The 10191-nt window shown below is 38.6% G+C and overlaps 1 pseudogene; it reads right to left on the bottom strand.

Annotated features, from left to right (window-relative positions):
- Positions 1 to 9142: 9142 nt before the first annotated feature.
- LOC139543305 (U1 spliceosomal RNA) lies at positions 9143 to 9291 on the bottom strand (annotated as a pseudogene).
- Positions 9292 to 10191: the final 900 nt, after the last annotated feature.

Below are 10191 nucleotides of genomic sequence, written 5' to 3'. Positions count from 1 at the left end.
GTGCTCCCCGTGCTCATCGCCGTCTCTGGTATTGTCATCAACTCCATAACCCCCTCCATTTCTTCACCCCCCGAGCTACTTGTTAGTGCTGTGCTTTCCCCCAAAACCTGTGAGTCCCCCGTGCTTCCCCCCCGTCCACTCCCCCCCTCCTCCTGAAAACTCCCTCTTCTTATTTCTGTGTCCATACTGCTCCCAATTTCATTTATCTTCTGGTCCTTCTTCTTTCTTCCTTCCTCCGTCTCTCCACCTTCCACCACGTCCTCTCCTCCACCTTCTTCTCCTTCTTGCGACAATCCCACTGCTTCCTCATATATTGTTTGACTCCCCTCTTCAGCCCTAACCTCTCCACAGTTGCACTCCGCCAATCTTTTTCTGCATCCACCACAAAAATTCCTTTCCTTCTCTCCATCACATTCTCTCGCATAGTGTCCTTGATTGCCACACTTAAAACACTTAAATTCCGGGCAGTCTTTTACTATGTGCCCGGGTTGAATACACATACCGACACACTCTGACCTGTTTGTCATGAATGACTCTGAAATATTCTGCTCCCTCCAACGTCTCAATTCTTGTAGAATAAGGTAATGATGTCACTTTTTCTGTGAACTTGACCTTGCAGAAACGTGTCCCGTCAACCACCTCCGTTCCTGGCCAAACTCTCCTCCTTATCTCCGAGACAGCCGCCACTCCCCAGCTACTCAGCTTGCCCAGTATCACACCATCTTCTACATATACTGGGAGATTCATGAACGACACCACCACTTCCTTCACATTAATATCTCTCGCCAGAATCTTTGTATCCTTTATTCTTAATCCATCCATTAGACGTTCTTTTCCTTTTTCATTTCTCATCGTAATTTCGTACTTCTTCTCCCCTTTCATTCGGCATCCCACCACCTCTCCACACACCTCCTTAATTGCTCTTAGTAGTTCCATTGTCGTCACCTTGTCTTCTCCTTCCAACTCAATTGCCACCGTGTATTCCTTGCCATATTTCATTTCTTCTTTATCTTCATTTTTCTTCCGTTGCGCTTTTTCGTTGTCTTTGTCCATTCCGTTTGTCTTTTCCATGTTGTCCGTCATAGTAAAAAAATGAATCCAAAAAACTCTCCCCCAAGCAGAAAAACTGCAAGGGGGAAGACTAACCAAACTTAAAACTATTCAACTGAAGAAAATAATAAATTATATTGCAAAAACCAATTAATTAACAAAAATAGCTCTCGAGCAAACACTCTCCAGCAAACACTCACTCACAGCTCAGACACTCGCACCTGTCGTCACTTCTCCAATCAGGAAAGGCGTATTCAGGCTGGTATTGCCGTAAGCGAAGGCACATCTCTTGGTACACCATATAAAGTCAAAGTGAGTCTGATAAACAGACATTGCATTCTCACCAATTAGATAAGCAGCTTGAACTTTGGCTCACTCAAAAAGTGGAAGAAATTACATATACTGTAGCCATCACTTTTTAGCACAGATAGTTGGATGAAATACAAACAAACCTTGCTAACATTTCAAAGCGAGGGCACATATTTCAGCCTTGTGGGAAAAAACGGACAAATACAATGACTTCTGACAAATACATCATCAGCAACAGTTTCCCATGCAGCTATCCTACTAGCCACAATAAATACACAAAAGCTCTGGATGTTGAAAACCTATTGCATTGTTCTGTGCTAAGGAGGAACGCATGTATGGACAATTTCATATTGGAAGCGCATGGCACATCATGACCGGGGGGGGGTTAGCGTGGCTTCTCAACTATCTCCTGATTGAAATACCAACGTGGCATAAATACAATGCTGCATTTCGCAACATAATGTTTCGACAAAATGCCAACAATGTTTTGCTACAAACAAATGTTTCCACCTTTCGATTGGTCCACAAGTCTCTTTCACAACTGACTTCAAAGATCTCCATAAGAACAGTGAGTTGACTAAAGTCATCCTTAAGCCTGCCGCCAAGCAACGGTTTATCATTAACAAAGACATCAGGGTAAAGCGCAAACGACCACTACCATAACTTTTGCAATCGAGATTCCCACTTTTGGAAAATTCACAAGGGGTCAGCACAGCCAGAGTGCAATGGCTGAGCCCCACACTGGGTGAACCACCTTCTTGATACAGATTCTCTTCTGCTTAGTGGAGGGCAAGTCTCTCCAGTGCCAACATTTTCCGCTAACGGTAACCACTTTGTGTTCTGATAATATCATATCACATCGACCTGCGTTAAATGCCGTTTAGGAATGCACTTGCACACAGAGTGGTGAAAAAGTAGTTTATTTTGTTTACTAGATTATATCAGTGAACCACTAGATTCCCATCATGCAACACTGTCGAAAAAATTACCAATTACTTTTTAATAACTTAACCTATCTGATATCACAAATGTTTGCGATATGACGAAATACAATCACATTCAGACACACACACACACAGACAAATGCATGAAACCAATTGATTTATTATCGATAACATCTCACATTCTCTTGTGCTTTTGATTTACTCCATAAAAGAAGGGTTGTAATTCCAACATGGAAAACACAGGGCCATCAGACACCAGTCCAGTTCCACTCCTCACCAGCATTATTTCCTTTGATAATTTGAACAGGGCGAGGGAGCACAAAGCACACACAAGCTGCATTCAGTAACAATATTCTTATTTGTCTTATAAATAAAAGGCAGTTGCTCCCTGACAACACAAGGAACTTTGATCGTATTAAAAGGGCAGGGGAGACTAGCCCATAGAAGCTGCATTTAGTCAATTCAGCATCAAATGCTTACTACAAGGCGGTGTTGCTGATGAAATAATGCCACACCCCCAAGTGGACAAAAGGCTTACAGCACCTGGTATTCCCAGGCGGTCTCCCATCCAAGTACTAACCAGGCCCGACCTTGCTTAGCTTCCGAGATCAGACGAGATCGGGCGTATTTTTTTATTTTTATCTTTTATTATGAAAAAACACATAATATTTACAACATTCAATCAATAATCAAAAAGGATGAACAATTCATCCTTTTACAAAATCAAAAAAAAAGAAAAGAAAATAAAACCTATTAAAAAACACAATCATCCACCAAAACCAATTAATAATTAAAAACAAGTTTTCCATTCGACTCAATTCCAATAAAAGTGCTCCCCCACACAAACAATTTTTCAAAATTACATCCTCCATATTTATATATTACTTCTATATCTTTCTCTAAAATACTTCTAAATAAAACCTCCACACTCACAATTTTCCCTTCATAATGTCCCAAATTCCGTCTTAGTCTTACAGCGTATCTGGCATGACTAAGAACAAAATTCATCAAATTAAAATTAAAAACTTTGCTTTTCCCAGTTAAACCAAAAAGAAACAACCTCCTCCACTCAACCCCATCAACAATCTCTTCTCCCCAATGTTGTACTAAAATCCCCTTTAAAAACTTATGAAACTCTTCTAATCTACTACATTCAACAAAAAAGTGCCAAAAATTTTCCACCCCCGTACCACAAATATCACATTCTCTTTTAATATCTCTATTTATTTGATGTAAAACCACGTTCGTAAAAATCCTATTATGTTTCACTTTAAAATCATTGTCTTCACATTCTATAGAATTATATTTTACATTTACATTCTTCCATATTGATTTCACATCTATATTTGCAAACACCCTAGACCACACTTTTTCTGAAGCAGGAGTTTTTATCTCTCTTAAAATACATTTTTCATAAACCTTTTTAACTTTCAAACCTGACCAATCATACTTCTTCCCATTACTTTCATAATATAAAACCGGTAAACCCCTAGCTCTTGTAGCCACCTCTTTATTTATTAAAACACCCCACTCCCCAGGAAGACATCCTAATATTCTCTTATACATGTTCTCCACAGTAGTTCTACTTATTTCATCATTTTCTTCAACCACATTATCAAATATTGCCTGACATGGAAGGAACCCCGGAATGACCTCATATAAGATGTCCCCAATCTGTCTCATCCCAGCCCTCATAAAATATTTACAAAACAACATCTTATTATTATACTGTATCTTGGGATTTAAAAAAATTGGCTGATTTAAAATATTGTCTAAAATGGTACACTCATAATAAATATTTGGTAAAAACTCTCCCCAAGCCTCAAACACTTCTCTATAAAACAAAGGTATATTACCTAACATTTCCTTTTTCATACACATCAATAAACCATTGTCCCCCATCCTTCCAACCTCCTGCAAATACTCTTTAAAAAATCTTTTCCATCCATAATCTAATTCCCCATATAAATATTTACGTACCATTTTGACTCTAATTGCTGTTTTCCTCAGCTTTAAATCCACCAACTTCAAACCCCCCTCCTCATAACCTGCAATCAAAGTTTTAAAAGCTATTTTCACCCCCTTCCCTTCCCATAAAAAATCAACTACAATTTTATTCATTTCAGATAAAACCCATTCTGGCATATCCAAAACATTCATTACATAAATAAAAATTGACATCAACAATGAATTTATGACAATTACCTTCCCTTTTAATTTCAAAGACCTCCCCCTCCACATATTTACCACCTTCCTAACTTTGTTTATAACTCCACTCCATGTCATATCCCTAGCTTCCTGTTCCTTCACCCCTAAAAACACACCTTAAAATAATCATTTACCGTTTTAAAAGGAAAAATCTCCTCATTAATCTTTCCAACGTACATTATTACTGACTTCTCCATATTCACTTTTGCTCCTGAGGCTTTCTCATGTACTTTAAAACACTCCATCACCCTTTTAACACTTTCCTCATCTCTAACTGTTATTGTGGTATCGTCTGCATATTGATGAATTAGACTAACACCTCCTTGCGGAGTCTCTACACAATTTATAAAATGATCTTTTTTAAGGTATGCCGCTAAGGGTTCTACCGATAAAACAAACAATAATGCTGATAAAGGGCACCCCTGTCTCACTGATCTCTCAAGAATAAAAGAATCTGTTAAAACCCCATTACATTTTACCCTACTTTTTGCCTTTCTATATAATAATTTTATCCATCCTATTATTCTATTTCCAAACCCATATTTTTCCAGTACCCTAAACATAAAATCATGTTCCACCCTGTCAAAAGCTTTATTAAAATCTATACTTAAAACAATTCCCCCTCTCTAATCGCTATTCATTTTATTTATCACATCTCTAATTGTAATGATAGTATCAGCTATGTCTCTTCCAGGCACACTATAATTTTGTGTAGGTGCTATAATATCATTTAAAACCATCTTCATCCTATTCGCCAATATCTTAGCTAAAATCTTGTAATCTGAGTTTAAGAAACTAATTGGCCTATAATTTTCTAATTTCATTTTGCTCCCCTTATTTTTATATAAAACCGATATCAGTCCTGTCACCATGGAGTCTGAAACAGTATTATTATCTTCCATGTATTGATAACCTTCCATTAAAATCGGTACTAAAAAACTTTCATACATTTTGTAAAACTCTGCAATTAGTCCATCTACTCCAGGACTTTTATTTATTTGTAATCCCTTAATTGCATCTTTCACTTCATCCACTGTTATCTTCCTATCACACATTTGCTTATCCTCAACACCAATTTGCACATCCACACTACCTAAAATCTCCTTTACACACTCTTCATCCACCTCCCCTTTCTTAAATAAATCCTTATAAAAATTCTGTACAGTTTCTAATATCTCAACATAATCATTTACCACTTCACCCTTTACATTTTCTATCTCACTAATATATGATTTCGTCTGTTTAGTTTTCTCTAAACCAAGAAAAAAAGACGTACATTTCTCCCCTTCTAAAACATACTTTGCCCTACTTCTAATAGATGCCCCCTTACATTTATCTATTTCACATTTGCTCAATTGTGCCTTTAAATCTAAAAACCTTTCAATATTATAAATAGGATCAATATCACATTTCCTCATTTCTTCATTCAATTTTGCTCTTAAATAATTTTCTTCTCTTGTCATCCTACTCCTCTTCTTCCTTGCATATCTAATACTAAAATCTTTTATTTTTTTCTTAACATTTTCCCACCACTGGCACTTATCATTCCCTTTTTGCTTATCCTCCATTTCATGTTCTATCAAAGATTTAAGTTGTATTCCATATTCCTCATCACCTAGATACCTTGCATTCATACACCACACTCCCCCCCCTTTCCCCTCCCTATCTAACCCCACCGAAAATGTTAACCCAGCATGATCACTAAAAGTTGTAAAAATATACTTAATATCCTTCATAAAATTCCTTAACCCTTCATTTACTAAAACCAGATCTATCCGTGTCTGTTTCAACTCCCCTAAAACCACCTGCCTTCTAGAAAATTCTCTCTTGTTTGGGTTCTCATCCCTCCATATATCAATCAAATTGTTGTCCAACATAATCTTCCTTAAAACCCCCCTAGATACGTCACTTCTAAAAATAGCTCCCCTTGTCATATCTAGTCTATTCATTTTAACATTAAAATCCCCAACTAAAATACAGTTACCCTTGCACCATTTCCCTAATTCTAAAAATAAATCCCTCCGCTCTATCTCATTATTCGGTGCATAAATATTTATAATCCTAAAAACCCTATTCATATATACAAAATCCAAAATTAAAATCCTCCCATTATTATCATTATATATCTTCTTCACATTTTCTACTACATCCTTCCTTAATAAAATTGCAACCCCACTTGAATTTCCTCTGCCATTGTTTACATAAATAAAATCCCTCCATATTTTTTTTACTTCTAAAACACATACATTATCCCAGTGCGTCTCTTGAATACATAAAATATCTGAATTCTTCATTTGTACTATTCTATAAAATTTTCCCATTGTCCTCAAACCATTTGCATTTATTGACATTATATTAACCATTCTAATAAATAAAAAAATAATAAAATATAATTTCATTATCCTCTACCTGTTATCCATTTTCTTTCCTCTTCCACCCTTTCTCTCCTCTTCCCGCCGCTTTCCTCTTCCTGTATCCTTCCCTCGTTCTTTCAATCTTTTCTCCATCATCCGTATCCGATATCTCCTCCAAGTCCATGTTTTCCAGCCAACTCACACTCTTGCCATCCACATCCGTTGTGCTCCCCGTGTTCATCGCCTTCTCTGGCACCGTCATCGTTGTGCTCCCCGTGCTCATCGCCGTCTCTGGTATTGTCATCAACTCCATAGCCTCCTCCATTTCTTCACCCCCCGAGCTACTTGTTAGTGCTGTGCTTTCCCCCAAAACCTGTGAGTCCCCCGTGCTTCCCCCCAGTCCACTCCCCCCCCTCCTCCTGAAAACTCCCTCTTCTTATTTCTGAGTCCATACTGCTCCCAATTTCATTTATCTTCTGGTCCTTCTTCCTTCTTCCTTCCTCCGTCTCTCCACCTTCCACCACGTCCTCTCCTCCATCTTCTTCTCCTTCTTGCGACAATACCACTGCTTCCTCGAATATTGTTTGACTCCCCTCTTCAGCCCTAACCTCTCCACAGTTGCACTCCGCCAATCTCTTTCTGCATCTACCACAAAAATTCCTTTCCTTCTCTCCATCACATTCTCTCGCATAGTGTCCTTGATTGCCACACTTAAAACACTTAAATTCCGGGCAGTCTTTTACTATGTGCCCGGGTTGAATACACAAACGACACACTCTGACCTGCTTGTCATGAATGACCCTAAAATATTCTGCTCCCTCCAACGTCTCAATTCTTGTAGAGTAAGGTAATGATGTCACTTTTTCTGTGAACTTGACTTTACAAAAACGTGTTCCGTCAACCACCTCCGTTCCTGGCCAAACTCTCCTCCTTATCTCCGAGACGGCCGCCACTCCCCAGCTCCTCAGCTTGCCCAGTATCACACCATCTTCTACGTATACTGGGAGATTCATAAAAGACACCACCAATTCCTTCACATTAATATCTCTCGCCAGAATCCTTGTGTCCTTTATTCGTAATCCATCCATTAACCGTTCTTTTCCTTTTTCATTTCTCATCGTAATTTCGTACTTCTTTTCTCCTTTCATTCGGCATCCCACCACCTCTCCACATACCTCCTTAATTGCTCGTAATAGTTCCATCGTCGTCACTTTGTCTTCTCCTTCCAACTCAATTGCCACCGTGTATTCTTTGCCATATTTCATTCCTTCTTTATCTTCATTTTTCTTCCGTTGCGCATTTTCATTGTCCTTTTCCATTCCGTTTGTCGTTGCCATGTTGTCCGTCATAATATATCAAAAAATGGGTCCAAAAAAAGCTCTCCCCCAAGCAGAAAAACTGCAAGGGGGAAGACTAACCAAACTTAAAACTATTCAACTGAAGAAAATAATAAATTATATTGCAAAAACCAATTAATTAACAAAAATAGCTCTCGAGCAAACACTCTCCAGCAAACACTCACTCACAGCTCAGACACTCGCACCTGTCGTCACTTCTCCAATCAGGAAATGCGCATTCAGGCTGGTATGGCCGTAAGCGAAGGCACATCTCTTGGTACACCATATAAAGTCAAAGTGAGTCTGATAAACAGACATTGCATTCTCACCAATTAGATAAGCAGCTTGAACTTTGGCTCACTCAAAATGTGGAAGAAATTACATATACTGTAGCCATCACTTTTTAGCACAGATAGTTGGATGAAATACAAACAAACCTTGCTAACATTTCAAAGTGAGGGCACATATTTCAGCCTTGTGGGAAAAAACGGACAAATACAATGACTTCTGACAAATACATCATCAGCAACAGTTTCCCATGCAGCTATCCTACTAGCCACAATAAATACACAAAAGCTCTGGATGTTGAAAACCTATTGCATTGTTCTGTGCTAAGGAGGAACGCATGTATGGACAATTTCATATTGGAAGCGCATGGCACATCATGACCGGGGGGGGTTAGAGTGGCTTCTCAACTATCTCCTGATTGAAGTACCAGCGTGGCATAAATACAATGCTGCATTTCGCAACATAATGTTTCGACAAAATGCCAACAATGTTTTGCTACAAACAAATGTTTCCACCTTTCGATTGGTCCACAAAGTCTCTTTCACAACTGACTTCAAAGATCTCCATAAGCACAGTGAGTTAACTAAAGTCATCCTTATACCTGCCGCCAAGCAACGGTTTATCAGGTTTATCATTAACAAAGACATCAGGGTAAAGCGCAAACGACCACTACCATAAATTTTGCAATCGAGATTCCCACTTTTGGAAAATTCACAAGGGGTCAGCACAGCCAGAGTGCAATGGCTGAGCCCCACACTGGGTGAACCGCCTTCTTGATACAGATTCGCTTCTGCTTAGTGGAGGGCAAGTCTCTCCAGTGCCAACATTTTCCGCTAACGGTAACCACTTTGTGTTCTGATAATATCATATCACATCGACCTGCGCTAAATGCCGTTTAGGAATGCACTTGCACACAGAGTGGTGAAAAAGTAGTTTATTTTGTTTACTAGATTATATCAGTGAACCACTAGATTCCCATCATGCAACACTGTCGAAAAAATCACCAATTACTTTTTAATATCTTAACCTATCTGATATCACAAATGTTTGCGATATGACGAAATACAATCACATTCAGACACACACACACACACACAGACAAATGCATGAAACCAATTGATTTATTATCGATAACATCTCACATTCTCTTGTGCTTTTGATTTACTCCATAAAAGAAGGGTTGTAATTCCAACATGGAAAACACAGGGCCATCAGACACCAGTCCAGTTCCACTCCTCACCAGCATTATTTCCTTTGATCATTTGAACAGGGCGAGGGAGCACAAAGCACACACAAGCTGCATTCAGTAACAATATTCTTATTTGTCTTATAAATAAAAGGCAGTTGCTCCCTGACAACACAAGGAACTTTGATCGTATTAAAAGGGCAGGGGAGACTAGCCCATAGAAGCTGCATTTAGTCAATTCAGCATCAAATGCTTACTACAAGGCGGTGTTGCTGATGAAATAATGCCACACCCCCAAGTGGACAAAAGGCTTACAGCACCTGGTATTCCCAGGCGGTCTCCCATCCAAGTACTAACCAGGCCCGACCCTGCTTAGCTTCCGAGATCAGACGAGATCGGGCATATTTATTTTTTTTGTCTTTTTTTATTTTATTTTTTTTATTATGAAAAAAACACATAATATTTACAACATTCAATCAATAATAAAAATGGATGAACAATTCATCCTTTTACAA

This window comes from Salvelinus alpinus, chromosome 17 (genome assembly GCF_045679555.1).
Source record: "Salvelinus alpinus chromosome 17, SLU_Salpinus.1, whole genome shotgun sequence".
In the NCBI taxonomy this organism is placed as follows: domain Eukaryota; kingdom Metazoa; phylum Chordata; class Actinopteri; order Salmoniformes; family Salmonidae; genus Salvelinus; species Salvelinus alpinus.
This window is presented reverse-complemented; position numbering and strand designations above follow the sequence as displayed.